The sequence below is a fragment of the Odocoileus virginianus genome, chromosome 7 (assembly GCF_023699985.2).
Source record: "Odocoileus virginianus isolate 20LAN1187 ecotype Illinois chromosome 7, Ovbor_1.2, whole genome shotgun sequence".
NCBI lineage: Eukaryota > Metazoa > Chordata > Mammalia > Artiodactyla > Cervidae > Odocoileus > Odocoileus virginianus.
Window position 1 is genome coordinate 64,029,511 of NC_069680.1, and position 25,826 is coordinate 64,055,336.

The 25,826-nt window shown below is 37.4% G+C and overlaps 1 protein-coding gene and 1 pseudogene across 4 annotated transcripts in view; one reads left to right on the plus strand and one right to left on the minus strand.

Moving 5' to 3' along the window:
* Positions 1–25,826, plus strand: part of ADK (adenosine kinase) — a 533,995-nt gene that overhangs the window by 334,863 nt on the left and 173,306 nt on the right. The window lies entirely within an intron of this gene.
* Positions 1,511–2,557, minus strand: LOC110135577 (eukaryotic translation initiation factor 3 subunit F pseudogene; annotated as a pseudogene).

Genomic DNA, 25,826 nt, shown 5'->3' on the forward strand with positions numbered 1-25,826 from the left:
TGCTTCCTGAGGCCCACTTGACTTCACACTCCAGGATGTCTGGTTCTAGGTGAGTGATCACACCATCGTAATTATCTGGGTCATTAAGATCTTTTTTATATACCTGTTCTGTGTGTTCTTGCCACCTCTCCTTAATATTGTCTGCTTCTGTTAGGTCCATATAGTTTCTGTCCTTTATTGTGCCCATCTTTACATAAAATGTTCCCTTGGTATCTCTAATTTTCTTGAAGAGATCTCTAGTCTTTCCTATTTTATTGCTTTCCTCTATTTTTTGCATTTTTCATTTAGGAAGGCTTTCTTATCTCTCCTTGCTATTCTTTGGAACTCTGCATTCAGATGGGTATATCTTTTCTTTTCTCCTTTGCCTTTCATATCTCTTCTTTTCTCAGCTGTTTGTAAGGCCTCCTCAGACACTTTTTTGCATTTGTTTTTCTTGGGGATGGTTTTGATCACTGTCTCCTGGACAATGTTATGAACCTCTGTTCATAGTTCTTCAGGCTCTCTGTCTATCAGATCTAATGCCTTTAATCTTTCTGTCACTTCCACTGTATAATCATAGTTGACTTCAGTCACTCAGTCATGTCTGACTCTTTGCGACCCTGTGGATTGCAGCACGCCAGGCTTCCCTGTCTATCACCAACACCTGGAGTTTGCTCAAACTCATGGCCATCTAGTCAGTGATGTCATCCAACCATCTCATCCTCTGTCGTCCTCTCTCCTCCTGCCTTTAATCTTTCCAGCATCAGGGTCTATGACTCAGTTCTTTGCATCAGGTGGCCAAAGTATTGGAGCTTCAACATCAGTCCTTCCAATGAATATTCAGGACTGATTTCCTTTAGAATTTATTGGTTGGAGCTCCTTTCAGTCCAAGGGACTCTCAAGAGCCTTCTCTAACACCACAGTTCAAAAGCATCAATTCTTTGACGCTCAGCTTTCTTTATGGTCCAATTCTCACATCCATACATGACTACTGGAAAAACCATAGCTTTGATTCAGTGAACCTTTGTCAGCAAGGTTATGTCTCTGCTTTTTAATATGCTGTCTAGGTTTGTCATAGCTTTTCTTCCAAGGAGCAAGGTGGCTGCAGTCCCCATCTGCAGTGATTTTGGAGCCGAGGAAAATAAAATCTGTCACTGTTTCCATTGTTTCCCCATCGATTTTCCATGAAGTGATGGGACCAGATGCCATGATCTTTGTTTTTTTAAATGTTGAGTTTTAAACCAACTTTTTCACTTTCCTCTTTGACTTTCATCAAGAAACCCTTCAGTTCCTCTTCACTTTCTGCCATGAAGGTGGTGTCATCTGAATATCTGAGATTGTAGATATTTCTCCTGGCAATCTTTTTTGTTTTTTTTCACTTACAAAAGGTATTCTATGTTTATTTAGAGTCACAAGCAGTTGTTTGACTCAGTGTGACTCAGACCACAAACACACCATTTCTCCTTCACTCCATTCTGGGTGCCCGGGTTGGCTGGGGCCCAGCGTGGCAGGACAGCTGCCGACCGCCCCTTCACAGGTTCACAAGCTTCTCGTTAAGGGCAATTTGTGACTGTGTGAAGTTGGCCATTTAGGTCACCATCAACAGGTCGTTGATGTTGCTGTTGAGCTTGGTCTCGAAGTCCTCGGGAATTCTTTTGGGTACTTGGTTAACCAGACTCGTCAAGAAGCGGCCCACGGTATTGTCGGCTGACACCTTTCCATACAGCACATCCTCCGCATACTGCAACACTGTGCTGAGGGCGTCCTGGATGAGAGTGGAAGCCCCGCCCACTTGCTCCAAGTCACTGGAGAGGCCGATCACCCGGTTGGGGCTAAAACAGGTCTTCATGATCAGGTCAACTCCAATGCGTTCAGTGTCTTATATGTGTATTTCACTGTCAGAGGGGTGAACATCACCCCCATGGTCCTCCCAGGATCACCCATTAAAGTGCTGACATAGGCCTTGATGCTCATGCGGCCGTTCTGGAGGCTGGTGTCCACTGTGAGGTGAATGGGGTTGGAGGCCCTCGGCTGTAGTACTCATGGATCAGCACTGAGTGCTCTGTGATGTCATGGCATGTAGCGTACCAGCCCAGGATTAGCTCGTTTGGAGAGACTTTCTTGTGCAACTCATACATGTTCTTAGCAAATTCCATGTCAACAGCCACCTCATCTTCTGACTCGTTGTGTGGCACTGAAAAGCAATTGGTGGCTTCCACTGAGTGCTTGTCAACAGTTCCCAGCAGGGTCCCGATAACTTGGGCAGCTCCCTGTTACGTCGCTCGTAGCTGTCCACGATGGAGGCCAAAGTGACCAGGTGCAGCCGGACCATGCGGCTGCGGGGGAAGGAGCCTGGGAGAGCAGGGCCAGACAGAGACTGTGCGAGGGTCTGCGCTGGGGCTGGCGCTGAGGCCAGGGTCTGGCCTGGAGCTGTGCTCGTAGCCGCTGCCACTGCCGGGTCTGAGGATGACGCAGTAGCCGGCGATGGAGCTGGGGCCGGGACCAGAGATGAGGGCACAGCTGGGGCTTCGGTTGGGGTGGTGGGAGGCGCACTCGCCGGTACTGCTGGTGTGGCCATCTTGTCGAGAGAGAAGGTCTGGCAATCTTGATTTCAGCTTGTGCTTCATCCAGCATGGCATTTTGCATAATATACTCTGCATATAAGTTAAATAAGCAGGGTGACAGTATACCACCTTGAAGTCCTCCTTTCCCAATTTGGAACTGGTCTGTTGTTCCAAGTCCAGTTCTAACTGTTGCTTCTTAACCTGCATACAGATTTCTCAGGAGACAGGTCAGATGGTCTGGTATTCCCTTCTCTTGAAGAATTTTCCTTTGTTTGTTGTGATCCACACAGTCAAAGCCTTTGGCGTAGTCAATAAAGCAGAAGTAGATGTTTTTCTGAAACTCTCTTGCTTTTTCTTGATCCAGCAGATGTTGCCTTTTGATCTGTGTTTCCTCTGCCTTTTCTAAATCCAGTTTGAATATTTAGAAGTTCTCGGTTCACATACTGTTGAAGCCTCACTTGGAGAATTTTGAGCATTACTGTTGAAGCCTTGATTGGAGAATTTTGATTATAATCATAAGGGATTTGAGTTAGGTCATAGGTGAATGGCCTAATGGTTTTCCCTATTTTCTTCAGTTTCAGTCTGAATTTTACCATAAGGAGTTCATGATCTGAGCCACAGTTAGCTCCCGGTCTTGCATTTGCTGACTGTATAGAGCTTCTCCATCTTTGACTGCAAAGAATATAACCAGTTGATTTTAGTATTGACTGTCTGGTGTTGTCCACGTGTAGAGTTGTCAAAAGAGGGTGTTAGCTGTGACCAGTGCATTCTCTTGGCAAAACTCTGTTAGCCTTTGCCCTGCTTCATTTTGTACTCCAAAGCTAAACTTGCCTTTTACTCCAGGTATCTCTTACCTTCCTGCTTTTGCATTTCAGTCCTCTATGATGAAAAATACATCTTTTTTTGGTGTTTGTTCTAGAAGGTGATGTAGGTCTTCACAGAAGCATTCAGCTTCTTTGGCATTAGTGGTTGGGGCATAGACTTGTCTTACTGTGAATTTGCATGATTTGCCTTGGAAATGAACTGAGATCATTCTGTCTTTTTTGAGATTGTACCCAAGTACTGTGTTTCGGACTCTTTTGTTGACTGTGAGGGCTACTACATTTCTTCTAAGGGATTCTTGCCCACTGTAGTAGATAAAATGGTCATCTGAATTAGATTTGCTCATTCCTATCCTTTTAGTTCACTGATTCCTAAAATGTCGATGTTCACTCTTGCCATCTCTTACTTGACCACTTCCAATTTACCTTAATTCATGGGCCTAACATTCTGGGTTCCTTTGCAGTATTGTTCTTTGCACCATCGGACTTTAGTTTCACCACCAGACACATCCACACCTGGGTACTGTTTTCCTCTTTGGCTCAGCCCCTTCATTCTTTCTGGAGCTATTTCTCTACTCTTCTCCAGTAATATATTGGGCACCTACCAACCTGGGGAGTTCATCTTTCAGTGTCACACCTTTTTGCCTTTTCATAGTGTTCATGGGGTTCTCAAGCAAGAATGCTCAAGTGGTTTGCCATTCCCTCCTGCAGTGGACCACGTTTTGTCAGAGCTCTCCACCGTGACCCATCCGTCTTGGGCAACCCTACACAGTATAGCTCATAGTTTAATTGAGTTAGTTTGAATTAATGAGATGAAACTGATTCTGTCCCATATTCCAGGTTTCTGGGTACCTTGAGGTATTTGTTGGTTCATCAAAGGATTTTTTAAATAACTTGTTAATAAAGAAAATTCTTAGATTTCTTTACTAGGGAAGAAAGAAGCTAACTTAAGTCAGCAAACAGTAGTTTGTTTAAATAGTATAAAGCTAGAAACATAAAGAACTGTGTATATATACACTACTATATTATACTCTCAATGGTGTATTGTTTATCAAAGATACAATTTAGCAATTTTTCAGCTGTTTTAAGGGTATACCAGTAAAGTTCTATTGTAACTAGTTATTCTGTGTCCAGGTAATGCTGGAGACATGGTGGTGTGTTTCATTTGTGTTGCTTGTTGTTATTGTGGCTTGTTGAGAGAATATGAGTAGGAGTTTTAGTGTAAGGTAAATGCTGTTATCTTTAAGTACATTTAATTAATTAATTTATTTTTGGCTCTGCTGGGTCTTTGTTACAGTGTGCAGGCTTCTCATTGCAGTTCCAAATTCATTTTTCATGATTTTTCTGTTACTGTTTTATTTTTCTAGCTTAGAACATTAATATGTTGTTTTAGATTTACCTTTTTGTTGTTTTTATAATTTTTTGTTTATTTTGGACTTTATTTTAAGATTTTTTTTTTTTAAGTAGTTCTGGATTTCCAGCAAAATTTAGAGGACAGTACAGAAATTTCCCGTCTGCCCTTTGCCTTCACACTTTCATAGCCTCCCCCATCATCAATGTCCACCTCTGGATAGGTTCGTCTGTTACAGTTGATGATCCTCTCTGGACACGTCATTATCATCCAAAGTCCCTAGTTAACATTAGAATACAGTCTTGATGTATCTTCTGTGGATTTGAACAAATGTATGACATATATCCATCAGTATAGTCTTATACACAATATTTTCATTGCCCTAGAAATGCTGTGTGTTTCTATCATTTTCTTAATAATTTATTTTCCTGTTTTCATTAGTTCCCAATTTATGTTGCTCACTTTACCCAGTCCTGCTGTATTTCTTTTACTACAATGTTAGTATTTCTTCTGTCCATTTCTGTGATAGGTTTACATTTATTTTAGATTTCTCCTTTGAAGCCAGGCAGTTTATATTTCATTTTCTATTAACATCTTTAATCATATCTCCTCCATACTTTTGCCTCTGTTTTTAATACAGATCTTTGCTGTATGGGATTTGTCTGTGTATTGGGTTATAGTTCTTACATGTTCCACTGGTATATATTAATATTTCTGTTAAATATCTTTCATGTGTCTTTTTTGTTGTTGTTGTTTTGTCCTTGGAAACATTCTAGGCTGTTTGAATTCTCATGTTTGAATAAGAGATAGTTTTCTAAGCCAGCTATCTTACAGGAAGTTCAAATGAGGAAGAGACAAGGTATGTATTCTATACTGGCAGGAATTTTCCTTAGGATACTGTGTACGAGTTCATTTTATGGTCAGACCTGAGTAGGATACAAATTGTGTGTAACTTTATGTATTCTTACCACTCGTCTCAAATGCTTTATATCAGACTTCCTTTCTATTAAGCCTTGATATCTAGGGAAAATTTGCCACTATTTTTTAATCACCCATTTCAGCTATTACAGAAATCTTCTTTATTTTTGGCTTTAAAAATTTTAAGTCTAATACCAAATACATGTCTTATGTATGCATGCTTAGTCGCTAAGTCATGTTTGGCTCTTGGTGACTACATGGACTATAGCCCACCAAGCTCCTTTATCCTTGGAATTTACCAAGCAAGAGTACTGGAGTGGATTTCCGTTTCCTTCTCCAGGGTGTCTTCCCAACCCAGGGATCAAAACCACGTCTTTTGCATTGGCAGTGGATTCTTTACCACTGAGCCACCAGGGAAGTCCCAATCAGTTTTATACCATTCATAAGCTGAAAACTTTAATGCCTTTAAGGTGGTCAGTTCTTCCTTTGGTGAGCCAGAGAGTCAATGCCATTATCATCAAAACTAAAATGTTCTTGGGAACTTTACCGTAAGCTTCTATTGAATAGCAAAAAGCAAAAAAAAAAAAAAAATCAGGATATTTCTAAGAAATGACAGTGAGGGGTGGTGGGACACAGCCTACCATATATAGAGACTATTAAACGTTGACAAAGTGGTAGAACATTGAAGTAGGATATAGAGGACTGAGACAGACCTCCTCATACATAGTAACTTGATTTATGAAAGATGTGGCTTTGCAACTTGATTAGGAAATGGTTGATTTTCAGTAACTTTGCTGGAATAATCATTTTTTTCACAGAGAAATAATAAAACTGAACTCCTGTTTTTACACCAAACAGAGAAAACAATTTCAAGTGGATTTTTGATCTAAATATTTAAGTTAAAACAACAGAGCTTCTAGAAGGTGACATTGGTAACGATCTTCGTGACTTTGGGGGTCAGAAATGATTTGTTGAGCAGGGTACAAAACATACAAAGGAAAAGACTTAAGTTTTAATTCTAAATGTTGCCAAGATTAGTACTAATGATTCTTATATGTTTTTGAAAACAGTTACATTACTTGTTAAAGTTGAAGATATGCATTCCATACAACCTGGAAAGTTTCGTTACTTTTTGACGCACTAATTATGTCTGGTATCTGGAACTTTACTGTGTGAACCATGTACAGGACATCTATACGAAAAGTTATAAACATATTAAGGAGAGTTAAAGAAAAGTTAACTTTGGAGTAACAGGCAAATTTGGCCCTGGAATACATAATGAAGCAGGACAAAGGCTAATAGAGTTTCACCAAGAGAACACACTGGTCATAGCATCCATAGATTTAAGGGACTAGATCTGATAGATAGAGTGCCTGATGAACTGTGGACCGAGGTTCATGACATTGTACAGGAGACAGGGAGCAAGACCATCCCCAAGAAAAAAAATGCAAAAAGCCAAAACGGTTGTCTGAGGAGGCCTTACAAATAGTGGTTGCTATGACCTCTTCCAAAGACAAGAGAAGACTCTACACATGGACCTCACCAGATGGTCAACACTGAAATCAGATTGATTATATTCTTTGCAGTCAAAGATAGAGAAGCTCTATACAGTCAGCAAAAACAAGACCGGGAGCTGACTATGGGTCAGATCATGAACTCCTTATTGCCAAATTCAGATGTAAATTGAAGAAATGGGGAAAACCACTAGACCATTCAGGTATGACCTAAATCAAATCCCTAATGATTATACAGTGGAAGTGAGAAATATATTTAAGGGACTAGGTCTGATAGACAGAGTGCCTGATGAACTATGGATGGAGGTTCATGATATTGTACAGGAGACAGGGAGCAAAATCATCCCCAAGGGAAAAAAATGCAAAAAAGCAAAACGGCTGTCTGAGGAGGCCTTACAAATAGCTGTGAAAAGAAGAAAAGCAAAAAGCAAATGAAAAAAGGAAAGATATACCCATTTGAATGCAGAGTTCCAAAGAATAGCAAGGAGAGATAAGAAAGGTTCCTCAGTGATCAGTGCAAAGAAATAGAGGAAAAGTCGAATGGAAAAGACTAGAGATCACTTGAAGAAAATTAGAGATACCAAGGGAACAGGCTCAATAAAGGACAGAAATGGTAGGGACCTAACAGAAGCAGAAGATACTAAGAAGAGGTGGCAAGAATACACAGAAGAACTATACAAAAAAGATCTTCACGACCCAGATAATCATGATGGTGTGATCACTCTCCTAGAGCCAGACATCCTGGAATATGAAGTCAAGTTGGCCTTAGAAAGCATCACTACAAACAAAGCTAGTGGAGGTGATGGAATTCCAGTTGAGCTATTTCAAATCCTGAAAGATGATGCTGTAAAAGTTCTGTACAATATTCCAGCAAATCTGGAAAACTCAGGAGTGACCACAGGACTGGAAAAGGTAGTTTTCATTCCAATCCCAAAGAAAGGCAATGCCAAAGAATGTTCAAACTACCGCACAATTGCAATACTCATATCACACGCTAGTAAAGTAATGCTCAAAATTCTCTAAGTCAGTCTTCAACAGTAAATAATGAACCGTGAACTTCCAGATGTTCAGGCTGGTTTTAAAAAAGGTAGAGGAACCAAAGATCAAATTGCCAACATCTGCTGGATCATCGAAAAAGCATGAGAGTTCCAGAAAAACATCTATTTCTGCTTTATTGACTATGCCAAAGCCTTTGACTGTGTGGGTCACAATAAACTGTGGAAAATTCTGAGAGAGATGGAAGCACCAGACCACCTGACCTGCCTCTTGAGAAATCTGTATGCAGGTCAGGAAGGAACAGTTAGGACTGGAAATGGAACACAACAGACTGGTTCCAAATAGGAAAAGGAGTACGTCAAGACTGTATATTGCCACCGTGCTTATTTATCTTATATGCAGAGTACATCGTGAGAAACGCTGGGCTGGAAGAAGCACAAGCTGGAATCTTGGTTGTCAGGAGAAATATCAGTCACCTCAGATATGCAGGTGACAAAACCCTTATGGCAGAAAGGGAAGAAGAACTAAAGAGTGTCTTGATGAAAGGGAAAGAGGAGAGTGAAAAAGTTCACTTAAAGCTCAACGTGCAGAAAACTAAGATCATGGAATCTGCTCCCATCACTTCATGGCAAATAGGTGGAGAAACAGTGGAAACAGTGGCAGACTTTATTTTTTGAGCTCCAAAATCACTGCAGGTGGTGATTGCAGCCATCAAATTAAAAGACTGTTACTCCTTGGGAGAAAAGTTATGACCAACCTAGTCAGCATATTAAAAAGCAGAGATGTTACTTTGCCATCAAAGGTCCATCTAGTCAAGGCTATGTTTTTTCCAGTAGTCATATATGGATGTGAGAGTTGGACTTGGACTATAAAGAAAGCTGAGCACTGAAGAATTGATCGATTTGAACTGTGGTGTTGGAGAAGACTCTTGAGAGTCCCTTAGACTACACGGAGATCCAGCCAGTCCATCCTAAAGGAAATCAGTCCTGAATATTCATTGGAAGGACTGATGCACAAGGTGAAACTCCAGTACTTTGGTGATGTGCTGCAAAGAACTGACTCATTTGAAAAGACCCTGGTGCTTGGAAAGATTGAAGGCGGGAGGAGAATGGGAAGGCAGAGGATGAGATGGTTGGATGGCATCACTAACTCAATGGACATGAGTTTGAGTAAACTCCGGGAGTTGGTGATCGACAGGGAGGCCTGGCATGCTGTAGTCCATGTGGTTGCAAAGAGTCGGACACAGCTGAGCGAATGAACTGATCTGAACTGAAAGAAAAGTTAAATAAACCAAGGTACATTTTTAACATTGTTTATGCTTTAAAACTCTGTATTACAAAGACTCAGTATTATCAGTTCTCAAAACTCATTTGTAGATTCAATACAATTCTAGTATAAACCCTAACACATGGAGTGTATCTATGTATAAATTGACAAACTAATTCTTAAATGCTTTTGGAAATTCAAAGGATTTATAGTATCCAAGACTCTCTTAAAAGTTAACAAAACGGCAGAAGTTAATTTTCAATATAAAGTTATAGTAATTTTGATATTGCCATAATGATAATGGAAGAGAGTAGAGGATCTGGAAACACACCAACAGATAAGAGTCTTTCATTTTTGTTAGTGTGGTAGATGTTTCAATAAATGTGGTAAAAACTTTCAATAAATGTTTAAGATTTTATCATAAGTATGTACATATTCTTTTAATCAAAATCTGTTTCCTTGAGAAATTGAATGATGTTGAATTATGGCCTTTGAAATATGATCTGAGTTTAGGTTGCAGTTCAGTCATGTATTAACTTAGCTATTTGTGTGAAGGCAGTTATTTAATCACTGTGAGTCTGATTTCTTCATCTGTAATATAAAATACTAAAATTTCCCTCTAGGATTTTGGTGGCAAAAATAACAAATATAATCCTCCCAGCACACTTCAGTATTGATAATGAATACTTCTTATTATGTTTCTCAGAAACCATGAAAATTTTTCTTTTTTCGTTAAGAATTCATATAATTCATGTTTGACAAATTTGGATATGCTGTTTATTATATTTAAGCTTACCAAATAGCCTCTTTTGTTATGGTTGCCATTGGGTATTTTTGTTGTTGTTATATGGAACTCCTAATCCAGATTGGATTTTTATTCATGATTAGTTTTCATGGTTTAAGAAAAGCCTATTATTGCCTTGTATTCATAAAGTAGTTTTGTAAACACTGATTCAGTTCAGTTAAGTTTCTTAGTTTTGTGTGACTCTCTGCGAACCCATGGACTGCAGCACGCCAGGCTTCCCTGTCCATCACCAACTCCTGGAGCTTTTTCAAACTCATGTTCATTCAGTCAGTGATGCCATCCAACCATCTCAACCTTCGTCATCCCCTTCTCTTCCCACCTTCAATCTTTCCCAGCATCAGGGTTTTTTCAGATGAGTCAGTTCTCGCAGCAAGTGGCCAGAGTATTGGAGTTTCAGCTTGTGCATCAGTCCTTCCAGTGAATATACAGGACTGATTTCCTTTAGGATGGACTGGCTGGATCTCCTTGCAGTCCAAGGGACTCTCAAGAGTCTTCTCCCACCACAGTTCAAAAGCATCAATTCTTTGGTGCTCATCTTTCTTTATAGTCCAACTCTCACATCCATACATGACTATTGGAAAAACCAAAGCTTTGACTAGATGGGTCTTTGTCAGCAAGTAATATCTCTGCTTTTTAATATGCTGTCTAGGTTGCTCATAGCTTTTCTTCCAAGTAGCAAGTATTTTCTAATTTCATGGTTACAGTCACCATCTGCCGTAATTTTGGAGCCGAAGAAAGTATCCATTGTTTCTCCGTCTATTTGCCATGAAGTGATGGAACCAGATGCTATGATCTTAGTTTTCTATATGTTGAGTTTTAAGCCAACTTTTTTCACTCTCATCTTTTACTTTCATCAAGAGGCTCTTTAGTTCTTCCTTTTCTGCCATAAAGGTGGTATCATCTGCATATCTGAGGTTATTGATATTTCTCCCTGCAGTCTTGCTTTCAGCTTGTTTTTCATCCAGCCCAGCATTTCTCATGATGTACTCTGCATATAAGTTGAATAAGCAGGGTAACAGTATACAAACACTGATTATCGTAGCATAATGAAAGTTAAAAGCCCTCAAAATGATTAATGTTTTAAAAAATACTTGAAAAGGGTTAGCTCTATTTTATCATAAGTCCTGTTATAGTAATTAAATTGAGTAGAACCTAGTTTTTGTACATGCTAAAGGTAGTATTTACTCTTGAGATATTTTATCTAATATAAGATAAATAAATTACATATTCATCAGTATTGTATTTAGCTTCCTGTCAGATCTTTTCGGAAAGATTTCACTGTATTGAGCAGTGTCCCATGCTGAAGAGGTTTATCAGGTCTTCAATAATGAAAGTAAGGGAAGTTCCAAAGAGAAATTTGGATGAAACAGAAGAGTTTAAAGAGTACATTGAAACTCTAGCAGAAAATTATCTTTTATAGTCAACATATTAGTTTGCTTATCTAACAATCATATATTTTTAACCAAGCAGAATTTTTAGTCACTATATTTAATCAGTGCTTCCTGAATACATAATATGCCAGGGCTCCTCTGGTGGCTCAGATGGTAAAGAATCTGCATGCAATGCAGGATACTCGGTCAGGAAGATCCCCTGGAGATGGGAATGGCTGTCCACTCCAGTATTGTTGCCTGGAGAATTCTAATGATAGAGGCCATGGACAGAGGAGCCTGATGGACTGCAGTCCATGAGGTCGCAAAGAGTCAGACATGACCAAGTGACTAACACACTGTAATCATTTAATAAGAGAACACCATATTAAACTTAAGGAGTTACCCATACCAAGTGATTCAGTATAACATCTTTAATAATAACTTAGTGCGTTTCCTAAGGCATACAGTGAGAACTGCAAAGCATCACCTATTTACATCACCTAAAACACTGAAGCATTACTGGCAACAAAGCTAGTGGAGGTGATGGAATTCAAACCAGTTGAGCTATTTCAAATCTTCAAAGATGATGCTGTTAAAGTGCTGCACTCAATATGCCAGCAAATCTAGATAACTCAGCAGTGGCCAGAGGACTGGAAAAGATCAGCTTTCATTCCAATGCTAAAGAAAGAAAGTGAAGCCGCTCAGTCGTGTCCGACTCTTTGCGACCCCATGGACAGTAGCCTACCGGGCTCCTTCGTTAATGGGATTTTCCAGGCAAGAATACTAGAGTGGGTTGCCATTGCCTTCTCCAGGAGATTTTCCTGACCCAGGATTGAACCTGGGTCTCCTGCACTGTAGGCAGACACTTTACTGTCTGAGCCACAGAGGATATACTAAAGAAAGGAATGCGAAAGAATGTTCAAACTACCACACGATTCCAATCATCTCACATGCTAGCAAAGTAATACTCAAGATTCTCCAAGCCAGGCTTCAACAGTATGTGAACTGTAAACTTCCAGATATTCAAGTTGGATTTAGAAAAGGCAAAGGAACCAGATATTAAATTGCTAACATCCGTTGGATTATAGAAAAAGCGCAAGAATTCCAGAAAAATATCTACTTCTGCTTTACTGATTGCTCCAAAGCCTTTGACTGTGTAGATCACAACAAACTAGAAATTTCTCCAAGAGATGGGAATATCAGAGCACCTTACCTGCCTCCTGAGAATCCTGTATGCAGGTCAAGAAGCAACAGTTAAAACCAGACATGGAACAACAGACTGGTTCCAAATTGGGAAAGATGTATGTCAAGGCTCTACATTGTCACCCTGCTTATTTAAATTTTTGCAGAGTACATCATGCAAAATGCTGGGCTGGATGAAGCATAAGCTGGAATCAAGATTGCCAGGAGAAATATCAATAATGTCAGATACAGAAATGATACCACCCTTATGGCAGAAAGTGAAGAAGAACTGAAGAGCCTCATGATGAAGTGAAAGAGGATAGTGAAATAGCTGCCATAAAACTCAGCACTAATAAAACTAAGATCATGGCATCCAGTCCCATCATTTCATAGAATAGATGTGGAAACAATAAAAACCATGACAGACTTTTATTTTCTTGGGCTCCAAAATCACTGCAGATGATTACTGCAGCCATGAAATTAAAAGACACTTGCTCCTTGGAAGAAAAGTTATGACCAATCTAGACAGCATATTAAAAAGCCGAGACATTACTTTGGTGACAAATGTCTGTCCCATCAAAGCTATTGTTTTTACATTAGTCATGTATGGACATGAGAGTTGGACTATAAAGAAACCTGAGCACTGAAGAATTGATGCTTTTGCACTGTGGTGTTGGAGAAGACTCTTCAGAGTCCCTGGACTGCAAGGAGATCCAACCAGTCAATGCTATAGGAAATCAGTCCTGAATTGGTAGGACTTATGCTGAAGTTGAAACTCCAATACTTTGGCCTCCTGATGTGAAGAACTGACTCATTGGAAAAGACCCTGATGCTGGAAAAGATTGTAGGTGGGAGGAAAAGGGGACAGAGGATGAGATGGTTGGATGACATCACCGACTCGATGGACGTGAACTTGAGCAAGCTCCAGGAGTTTCAGATGGACTGGGAAGCCTGACGTGCCGCAGTCCATGGGTTTGCAAAAAGTTAGAGACGACTGAGCAACTGAACTGAACTGAAAACACTGAAGTATCAGGCCAGTCTTGACTGTGGAACATTTTATAAGACAATGACCTGGCATTTCAGAAATGTCACTGTCATTAAAGACAAAGGGGAGAGAGTGGGAGAAGACTTTCAGATTTAGGGACACTGAAGAGACTTGGCAAGCACATGCAGCACTTGATTGAACCTGAATCCAAAATTTTTCAATGGAGGAAAGGAACTTGCTGCAAAGAACATTTTTGAAATGATTAAAAAATATTAGATATAAACTGCATGTTAGATAATATTATCACATCACTTATATTTTATATTTATATAGTAAAATATTTTTGATCTTTATGGAGAGAAATACTGAAGGACTTAAGGATCGTGATGTTTGGAATCATTTTCCAGCAGTTCAAGGTGGGAAAAAGTCGTTTGTGGAGTATGTTCCAGTTGGTAAATACAGATGCTCTAGGAGTGTTGGTTGCACTATTCTTTCAACTTTTTCTATAAGTTTGTTGAGCTTTCTGCGTGGGGCTGCAACATGCAGCTTGTGGAGTCTTAGTTCCCCAGCCAGGTATGGTTCCTGCACCCCTTACATTGGAAGTGCAGATTCCTAATGACTGAACTACTGAAGAAGTCCCAGTTTGTTATTTTTTCAAATGGGAAAATTGAAGAATAATCTGCAGGGGAAAAAACACATTTTAAAATATGGTAGCAATTATAATAATAAATTACTACAGCAAATATGCTTTTTTAACTTTTATGAATTGCCTTTTTATAAATCAAGTTTCTGTGGGAGAGTTTTTTCCTTTTGATAACTAATAATTTTCCAAACTTCTTATACTGGGAATGGAGGAATCCAAAAAATGTTTTTTATTTCACATCTAAATGCTAATGAAAATTGACCTTTTAAAACATTAAAGTCATTTAAGTTATCTAACTGGGATTCATCATTTAGCTTTGTCCACCAGATTGTATTTAACATTTAGGTGTTGTAGTAAAGTAGCTAATCTCTGATGTTTATACTGATTTTACAACTTACCAACTACATGATCTTGTTGAGTCATTTGATGTATCTATGCCTTAGTCTCCTCAGATATCAAATAGGGTAATAAGAGTACCTATATCGTAGGGTTTTAGAAATGATTAAATGAGTTAATATATTTGGAGCACATACAAGTGTTTCAGAAAGTGTACCTACTGCTGCTGCTTCTGCTATTGTTGTATTTGTTATAACCCGGCTCTTTTCTAAGAAAATGTGAGTAAGACTGTTAAGACTGGACTGCCATTGAAGAGTTCACAGTGCAGTAGTTTGACTCAAAGAGAAGGTAATTTTACAGTTTATATTAGAAGTTCATATAGAACTTTGCTTATTTGTTTAGTCATCTTTTCAATCAGATACTGAGTTCTACAATATAAAACATAGCTTTCAGCTCAAGAGACAGGTAAGAATATACTTTACAGAAAGTTTTCAAGTGTACAGTAATACTACTCAGAGAAATTCAACAAATTGGCATCAGTAAAGAAAGCTCATGATTTTTGCATAAAGTTTAGAGAAACAGGGAAAGGAGACACTGCAAGATAGGAGACACTGGGATAATGAATTGGGGAAGGGCACAATAATGTAGCACCTCCAGTTGATTTGAGTGTGTATGTATTTATATAGGAAAATAATCTTAAGAATGTTTAGGTTTGAATTAAATTCTGATTTTAAGACTTCATTTTCTGCATCCATCCTGTTTTTGATAGCATTCTGTTTCCTAAGTCATACTTTGAAACAGGGATATATATATAATCCTGAAAATGCTGCTATTATTCCACCACAGTTAGAACAAGAGAGGATAATTTCCTGATTATTCTCCAGTTGGATCAACCTAAGTTCTGTGCATAACTATTAAATACAGACTCAGAATTAAAACTATTTCCAGTTTACTTGTCAAAATGGAATTTATAGTAAATATAGGTCTGACACACACCTAATGTATATAACATAGTGAAACCACCAAAAGTCAGGGAGAAAAAGTCTTGTGTAATTTGGAATAATATACTGGGGTTTGAATTGCTCTTCTTAGAGAGTCTTTAAAAATCATGTAAAATGATTTGAGTTTCTATAAGTTTCTTGGATTACAATGGCCCATATTAATGTTGCCTTGTATGTAACCCATATTTTTGAACATGATGGAGCATTTAACCAATTATTCTGAAAATGAATTGTTTTTCCAGTCATAATCTCTGTACTTAAAAATGCCTTCCATTAATTAGGGAAACCACCATTTCTCTTCACTGTGTATATTTACAACCATTGTCTTGAACACCGTCTCCCATTCCTGCTGTCTTTTGCTTTGAAGAGTACTGTATCTACACAAGGAGCTGAGCTGACCTTCCTACAGGGATGCCCTGGAGTCTACAATGATCAGAATAATTAATTTATTTGTGTCTTCTGTTATGCTTGTATTTTTTGGCGATAAGAATCCTTACTACTTTCAATAAAAATTCATTCTCTTTTCAAATTCATAGCATCTATATTTGGAAAATATATCAATAAGGAGGAAAATAAGCACTTTTAATTGTGTTAGAAGAGATTTTCCAAATTAGATAAAAATGTTTGACAGAATAAAATCTTTATGAATTCATTGCAGTATTGATTTTATCAATGTGTTTCTGAAAGATTCTTTTATTGTAATTTTGAAGAAGTTCAACATATGGTATATATTACATAATTAATGATAGTATAAAACTATGTTAACCGATAAAATATCATCAGAGATTTCCAAAAAGCCACAAACTTAATTATACTGAAGAAAATTATAATTGAAAATGCAGCCCTTTGTCTTACTTTTTATATTTAGATGGTACCTTACTCTTTAGATGGTACCAGAAATATTATATCCCTTTGTAGTATGTGATCTCCAGCATATGTTGCTGAATTAGGACAAAGCTTCCATGCCTAAAAGTTAAAATTATTTTCATGGTGCTATATTAATAATAAATAACAAGAAAAAAACTTTGGTCTTGTGTCTTAGTGTCAATCTCCTAATTGAAATGATCCAAAAGTTCAAAGATTTCTCCTTTGTATTTGACTTAAATTTCAATTTAGATGTCATCCAGAATATATTCTTAAAGAAGAAAGAGGCGGAAAATTGTGTTAATGGCTGCCCAAGTTAATAAATCTAAAAAAATTTTTATTTGCCTTAAATGGGTGAATTCTGCAGTTTGTAAGTTAAACCTCAGTAAAGCTGTTTGAAAAGAATATTGCAATAAAAGCTCAAATCTGAAAAAAAAAAAGTTCAAAGATTTCAATACATTCATTTATGCCTAATAACAAAGTTTTTTGTTTTTGTTTTATCCTTGGGCATCAGTTCATCTTTGTCTTAATTGTCTTAATTTTTAACTGTTAGGGTTGAACACAGTAATTTTAGTGCTCCCTCCAGGTTGAAAATTCTGTTGATTTTTCTTTTATTAACTCACAGATAGCTTCCCAGGATGGAAGCAGTGTTGTACACACTGAGATATCAGATATTCAATCATATTTGCACCCGTAGATCTGTGATTAAATTTTACTTGTTATTTATATGAATTATGTAATTCTATGGAATGTAAAGTCTATTTTAAAAATATGACACATTTAGTCACTCAAAATAATAACCCTATAGAATTCTAATAGTAAGTTTTTGTTAAGTATTAAATTATGTCTGCTTACAATGAACATGAGGAAAAGATGTCTGTTTACAGAGCTATTTATAAGTCTTCATCATTCTAACTTGAGACAAAGATCATACAGTGCCTTTTTTCCACAGTGCCTTGTAGACAGAAGATACATAATGAGTTTTTGTTAAGTAAATAAAATGTGATTTATTTTGCTATATTCCATTTCCTTAAATTTTTATTTTATTACAAAAGTCTTCAAAGACACGAAATTGCAAAAATAATTTAATGTAGCCACATCTACCCATTACTAAGATTCAACAGTTACTAAGATTTTGCCTTCTTGCCTTTAAAAACATTTTTACATTCAAAGATTTCCCTTAAAATACGTGACTCCCTTCCTTTTTATGCTATATTCTTTGTATTTTAAAGAAGGCAGTCATAATTTTTTTTAAACTTTTTTTCTTTTCCTTAAGACCTCACTTCTGAGGCCCTTCATTTCTTTACTTCAAGCTTTTTTGCTTTTTCTTCGCTATTATCCTGAAATTCCTTTCATCTGTGATCTGTGTTGAATCCTTAGTTTCTAGAATCTCATTAGTTCTTCCTTATTTGAAAGGTACACATCCTCTGTTAACCTTCTGAGAAAAATACAAGGAAGATAAATATTTGGAACCTAAATATTTCAGTCTCTATCATTTACTTTCATGCTAGATTAATAGTTTGGCTGCATATGGAATTCTAGAAAGAATATTTCATTTCTAATGTTGAAGTATTTGCTCTATTATATACTACACTCGGATGTTGCTTTTGAGAAGTCTAAGTTAATTTATTTCGTAAGCCATTATTTGTGATCTGGTTTTTCTCTAAAAGCATTTATAATCTGTCTTTATCTTTGATTTTTAAAAATTCCCTAACAAGTTATAATGGCAGAGGTCTTCTTGTATTAACTTACTGATTCCTGGAAATCTAGACAATAAGAAAGTTTTGGTGAACTTTAAAATGCAAATGTAAATTATATTCTATGTAATTTCCTTTCTACAATTTTTCTATTCTTTCTTTTTGGAATATGTGATATAAATTTGGCTTCCTGGAATGTCCCTCTACTATTCTCATTATTTTTCTCTTTATCCCCTCCACCCACCCGACCCCCAGCATTTTCTCTGTTCATTAGAATTCCTTTTTTATAGCTTCACTTTTTGTTGGAGACTCTTCTCAAATATCTGGTATTGCTTGTTGTCCATTTATATTTAGGAATGATGCATTAAATAACTCATTAGAGTTTACATAAGTGAGACATTTTTATCTTCTTAGAGTATTTGAGTAAAAGACAACTCTTTGATGGGAAAGGTAACTTGTGCCACCACAGTGGCTCAATGGTAGAGAACCTGCCTGCCAACGCAGGAGATAGGAGTTCCATCCCTGGGTCGGGAAGATCACCTGGAGACAGAAATGGCAACCCACTCCAGTGGTTGCCATTTTCCACTGGGAAATCCCATGGACAGAGGAGCCTAGTGGGCTATAGTTCATGGAGTCACAAAAGAGTTGGACATTATTTAGAGACTAAAGAGCAATAACAACAGGGCTATTTATTCATAGTTTCTCCAGTGTAATGTGGATCCTCCAGTTTTCTGTTCAAGTGAACTTGAACCTGAACTCTGGTCAGGAAAAGTGTCTTAAGGACTGACAATTTATAGTATGTAAATTTTCACATAATAACCTTCACCTTGGCCCATTTTCAGCCTAGCACTTCATTCTGAATCCTGTCTTCCTCTCTACTTGGAGTTCCTGAACCTGAGCCCTTCTAGTTCTTTCATAGTTCTTTCTCCTTTATCCTTCAGAGATAAGGGAATGTGTGGTTCTTTGGGATGTGAATGGGAATCTGAAAGTTCAACTCTTAAGTCATTTCCCCAATTTTTCAGCCCCACTAGATAAATGGTTCTACCACTTTTTGAACTTAACAGGGTTCTTTGGATGAAGTAGCTTGCTTCTTGCTAATATCTCTGCCAGCATTTATACTTTTGCTCTCTGTACTCTGCTAACCTAGGTACTACTTTTCTTTATGCTTTCTGCCTTCAGATATTGTAACCTGAAATAGGTTCTTCTACTTTTATTTACAAAGGTGTTTTGTTTTAGTTTCTCCTTCTCTATATTATTTTGAGGTAATTTTTGGCAAAGAAAGTACAGAAATGTCTACACTCTGGCATCAGAATTGCTATCTTAAAACCAACTCCATATCTTTCCATTTTCTCTCATTAAAGTCTGTAAATAATTAGAAATGGTTATAATAAATGAAATTTTCCTTAGTGTCTGACTTTTAAATAATCTACTTCATTTAAATAAGTATTTAAAAATCAATAATATAGATAAAGCTTTCTAGGTTGAAATCCAGAGGCCTCCACTGACCACTGGGGTCAAGCAAACCAGTTCTGTTTAAGTCATGAGAGCCTCTGGATTGCTAGATGCTGTCTCCATAGACTCAAGCAAATACACTCTTTCTTCCTTGTATATCTTACTTGTAAATTGTTTGTTATTTTATTGAAGGTGATTCTCCAAAGAATGAAACAGATTTCAGATTTTTAGGAGAATAGAGAAATGAGGCAGAAGGTCATATTTAAATATCAAAGTATCCATGTGCATAACTCAAGCTGAATTGAACAACCTCTGTGTATGATTTTAAACTGTAATAGCATGAGATCCCTTAGCCTAATTCACTCCTTCTTAGTACAGCATCCTCAAAGTGAAGGAGAAAAAAGAATCAATAATATTTTATGGTTGAAGATAGATAATACTCTATTTGATCAGAGCAAAAGTATGGCATTACTTTTGGCAGCATTTCCAGATTAAAATAATAACATGCTATTCACATTTGCCAAAAATAATGATCTATCTTATTTCCATATGCATTTGTTGATCACCTACTATTAATCATCAGAAACGGTGACGTTTATTGCTCCTTGAGTATGTGTAGTCCTTCTTTGAGAGAAGAAATGACTTTTTAATGTTATCACTCAGTTCAGTTAGTAAGTTTTGCCTATGAAAATAACAAAATCATGGATTTTTAATTAAAAATTAAATACTTTGTGTTTACTGAGTTTATTTATACTTTTGTTTTAGTGGTTACCTTTATACTTCCACAATTTCTTATGTTCTTTTATAAGTCTTCTTATTTAACCTTTTACTATCTGGTTTATCTGGTTTTTGAGCTTATATATTTTCTTCTGTGTTTGTCTTTTCTTTTCTTTGTTAGTTTCATTATTTCTACTTTCTCCCAATGTAAAATTTGTACATTAGTCTTTCATCTTTATCCTTATTTTTATTTTAGTCATTGAGGTATATAATGTTTAGCCCCATTTTAAAACTCTAAAAAATTCTTCAGAAAGACTAATGAGTACACAATTCCCTAAATTCTGTGTTGAAACAGTTCTTCTGTAGTCTTAATATATTTAAGAGACACCTTAATTGGACATAAAAATCTTTGATTGACTCTTTCATTGAGATTTCTAAAATTTACTGTTTTAGTGTTGCCTTGGTTTATGTGTTGGTTTTGAAAAGTCTGATACCACTCTAATTATTTTGCCTTTTACATATTATTTGGATGTATGGAGGATTTTGTCTTTATTCTTGAAATCTAATGGTTTTGCTCTGATATATCTCTGGGTTGCTCGTTGTGTGTTACTAATTTTCTCAAATATCTGATGGGCTCTTTCAGTGTTTAGATTTAGGTCTGTCTTATTTTTCTGAAGTTTCCTGGGATTATAGTTTTAAAAATTAATTCCATTTACTAGTACTTCTTTTAGGGATTCAAACAATGTGAATATTATTACTCCTTTTTCTGTCTTCCTTTTCCATTATTTTTCTCTTTTTACTTATTGCATTTTCATTCTCTTAATATTCCTGTCTCTCCTTTTTTAGTGTCCCTTATTACATTTTCATTTGAGTTTATTCTTTCTTGAGCAATCTTTGTCTTTTGTTTTCATTCTTGAGTTCAATCCACTCTCGTTTTCTTGTTTTCTTAATTTTTATTAGTTTTTAAATTTCAGTTACATACTAGGTTTTCATATCATCAAATGCTTTCTTGAATATAACTAATTCCTTTTGTGGTACTAAATTATTTTCTTTTCCTTTATGGTTGGTTTTCCTTTGTGGAGCTTTCCTTGGCTGATAGGGGCTTCCCAGGTAGCTCAAACAGTAAAGAAATCTGTTTGCAATTCATGAGACCTGGCCCTGGGCTGGGAAGATCCCTTGGAGAAAGGCATGGCAGCCCACTCCAGTATTCTTTACTGGAGAATTCCACGGACAGAGGAGCCTGATGATCTCCAGTCCTTGGGGTTGCAAAGAATTGGACATGACAGAGCGAGTACTACTTTGACTTTCCCTTTCCTTGGTTGATACATGTTGATTTTCACTTTTGATGTTTCCTAGCTATCTGTTGTTGTTGCTGTTCAGTCACCAGTTGTGTCTGACTTTTTGTGACCCTATGGACTGCAGCTCACCAGGCCTTCCTGTCCCTCACCATCTCCTGGGGTTTGTTACTATCTGTTACTAACAGTTTGCTATCTGTTCCTCTGTCTCTTATTCAGAGAAAGAGAGAGAGAGTGAGTGTGTTTTTATGGTCCTTTAAATAACTCTTGGTGTAATAGTGCCCTCTTCCATCAGTATGTCAAAGTGCAAATTTGTTAGTAAATTTGTGGAGGCATTGGGAGAGACATGAGTTGTTTTCAGTGGATTTGTTTTGGACAGTATTAGAGATTATGAGTTCTCCTACTTTGTGCTGTCTTTCAAAACTCTAAAATTTACCCCTTTTGATTCTTATTCTTTTCATGACTCAATTGGCAAAGGGACTTCTTCTTTTTATTTATTTATTTATTTTGCCTTTTTTTTCCTCCCCTAGAAATTATGCATTTCATAGAATGCCCCTTCACGTTTCTGTGCTTTTAAATTCCTCCTATGATCTATCTGGACACCTATTAAATATTTTCATATTTAGGGTGGAGGTCATCTTTCTGACAGTGGTTTTATATTGATCTTAGTCCCAGTTACCAGCTTTCTTCTTAGCCAGTATTTTTTGTCAAACTACTGTTGCTTCTTGACCTGCATACAGATTTCTGAGGAAGCAGGTAAGGTGGTCTGGTATTCCCATCTCTTTAAGAGTTTTCCACAGTTTGTTGTCATCCACACAATCAAAGGCTTTAGCGTAGTTAATGAAGCAGAAGTCGAAGGTTTTCTGGAAATTCTCTTGTTTTTTCTGTGATGCAGCAGATGTTGGGAATTTGATCTCTGGTTCCTTTCCGTGATAAATTAATTAATTCTTAAAGCTCTACAACAGTGTGGTTGTCATGGTATTATTTAACTAGTACGACATAAAAAGACTTAAAGAAAGTACAGCCGCAAATGTTCTATTATTCAGCTGTTTTCTTTCCCTGGTTTAGAGGATTATATTGATAGAGTATTCTCTAAGAAACATCTAATCTATCTTTTTCTTTGAAAACTCCATATTTTATGGTTGGTCCATCAGAAGGCTTTACTCCCATGTGTTTCGCTTTTGCTGAGTTGTTTTGATAGAAGGTCTTAGTCTTTCATTGAAGAATGCACCATGAACAGAATAAATTTGCTATTGCAAAATTGTTTAGGACAGCAAGCACTGTGTGTGTGTGTGTGTGTGTGTGTGTGTGTGTTAGTCACTCAATCGTGTCCAACTCTTTGTGACACCATGGACTGCAGCCCGCCAGACTCCTCTGTCCATGGAATTCTTCAGGCAGGAATAGTGGACTGGGTTGCCGTTTCCTCTTGCAGGTGATCTTCCTCAGCTCTCCCGCATTGTGCACAGGTTCTTTACCATCTGAGCTGCCAGGAAAACCCATTAAGTACCATATGAGAATATTTTTATACCAGTTGTGACAGCTTATGGTGAACAGTGTTGTATTTGTGATCTCTAAAGAAAATTTAGCTTTGGGTCCAAGGGACCAGGCTTGATCATGCAAGAGCTTTTGTGTAGCAGAGTTTTATTAAAGTAAGAAAAGAGGCAGAGAAAGCTTCTGACATAGACATCAGAAGGGGGACAGAGAGTGCCCCCCCCCCCCCCCGCTACTGTTAGCAAGGGAGTTATATACATTTTAATTAATTATTACAGTAAATCAAAAGAATGTCTAAAGTTTGTAAAGATCTTACTAGACCCACTCCCATAATTTACATTTTAAAATAACAGGATTAGCCAGAAGGTTTCAGAAAGGAGAAACTGTTCTCAAGCAGGATACATTGTTGTTATACAATCCAATTTCTTTCTCCAGGGGATTTTCCTGACCTAGGGATTGAACCCCGGTCTCCCGCATTGGGGGCAGATGCTTTACCATCTGAGCCACCAGGGAAGTGGGTTATATAATCCTTAGTACAGAATTTAAACTGAGTTGTTTGTTGTGTAATCATCAGTTCCGGGTTTAAAGATAAAAAGCGTTTTATGTGACTTAAGACCAAGGAATGTGGTGGGGGGGGGGGGGGCACGGTTTGTCCCTTCCTCCTCCTTGAGAACCCCAGACCCCTATCTCCGCTTCAAGAGCCCCAGACCCCTTTCTCCTCAGGGATCCCCGGACTTCTCATCAAACTGTCTGGGAATTGACTTTCTCAGTTCTTTCTCATACGAAAGTAGCCTTTTTCATCTCTTCAAGGACGAAAGCTAGGTAATCGAGTGTCTTACTTTTAGCTTTGGCTCTCAAGAAACTTAGAACCAAGTTCAGAGCCAATTCAAGACTCCTGTGCCATATATTTCTTTCCCCCTCAATCTTAACCCGTTCTGAGTTGTATTTTCCCTCATCTTTTTTCTCAGACTTTGCCTCATTAATTATGGAGTGTGACTGTGGAGCGTATAAACAAGTAAGCAGATGTGCAAGTCAGTAGGCTGGAGTGCAGGTGCCTCCTCACTTGGTTATTTGTATAACCTTAGGGAAGTAGAGAGACTTCCCTGGTGGTTCAGACGGTAAAGCGTCTGTCTACAATGCAGGAGACCTGGGTTCAGTCCCTGGGTTGGGAAGATCTCCTGGAGAAGGAAATGGCAACCCACTCCATTATTCTTGCCTGGAAATTCCCATGGACGGAGGAGCTTGGTGGGCTGCAGTCCATGGGGTCACAAAGAGTCGGACACGACTGAGCGACTTCACTCACAGGGAAGTAGAGCAACCTCTCTGGACTGTAATTTCCACATCTGCAGAATGTGTTTATAGATCAAATGTTTCTTAGTATAGAACCACATTTCCATGGGAAATTACTCAGATGTCCAATATATAAGTCAGGTAGTAACATAATGTGTTCAGCCCAATGCCATAGCTGCAGGGAAGCTATTTTGATATTTTCTTAATCTAGATAATATCAGTTACCTCTTGGAATAAAAAGTATAACTTTATTTCACTACAGCCAAGTTTTGTATTTTGCTGCAGTCTCCCTTTTTCCCATCTTCATAAAGATTTTGAGTTTCTCTGTGATGGAATAGAAGTCTTAAGAATAATGAGTAGGTATTTCATTATTCCAGAGGAATGGTTTTTTATTTTAACACGAATCAAAGTCATATAGGGGCCTTGTGAAAACACAGTTTGCTGTATGCATCCCACAGTTTCTCTTTCAATAGGTCTAGGTTCGGACCAAGAATTTGCATTTTTAAGGAAGTTCCAGGTGATACTGAAGCTGCTGATTCAGGAATTACATTTTGAGAATTACTGTCCTATATCTGTTAAAAATGCATTTTAGTCAGTTTCCTTATTTTAAAAATTATGTCAGATCATATAACTTGATAACAGCCAAGACAAGTAATGTATAATATAATATGTAAAATAATATTTAAAAAATATGCAAAGCTTCTAATGTCACAAAGCTGTCATATCTAGCAACAAGGGCTTTCCATACCTTTTTGATGACTTGTACTACTGTTATGAGTGGATAGATACCAATCCAGCAGCAATCTGTGTTGGCTTCAGCTATAAAGCAGTTATTCAAGTCTAAAAGCAATCTTCTCCTATTGACGTGCTGGAGACACCTAAGAAGAAAATATCAGGGTCAATATAAGTGCATTTACTGACAGTTTAGCCCTTTGCTATGTCACAGAAGATGGGTAGAAATTTGGCTTTTATCAAAAATAGAAACACCGACCACTTAGGATGATAAAGCAATAGCTTTCAGCTTAGTCATTTATAAAACAGTACTTTTATAGAAATAAGCAAGCAGTTGTTTATTTTCATGTAGTTTCATCTTCATCATTTCTAAACTCAGATTTAGAGCAACTGTGTCCAGTAGTAATGGAGAGAAATCACTAGTTTGCATTAAAATAACAACAGAGGATCACCTCAAGACAAAATATAACCAGAAGGAACAACCATCTCACCGTAGGTTCTTACAGATCACTTGTGTTCTCTATTCTTTCTGTTCAGAGCCTGATCTATGTATTTCA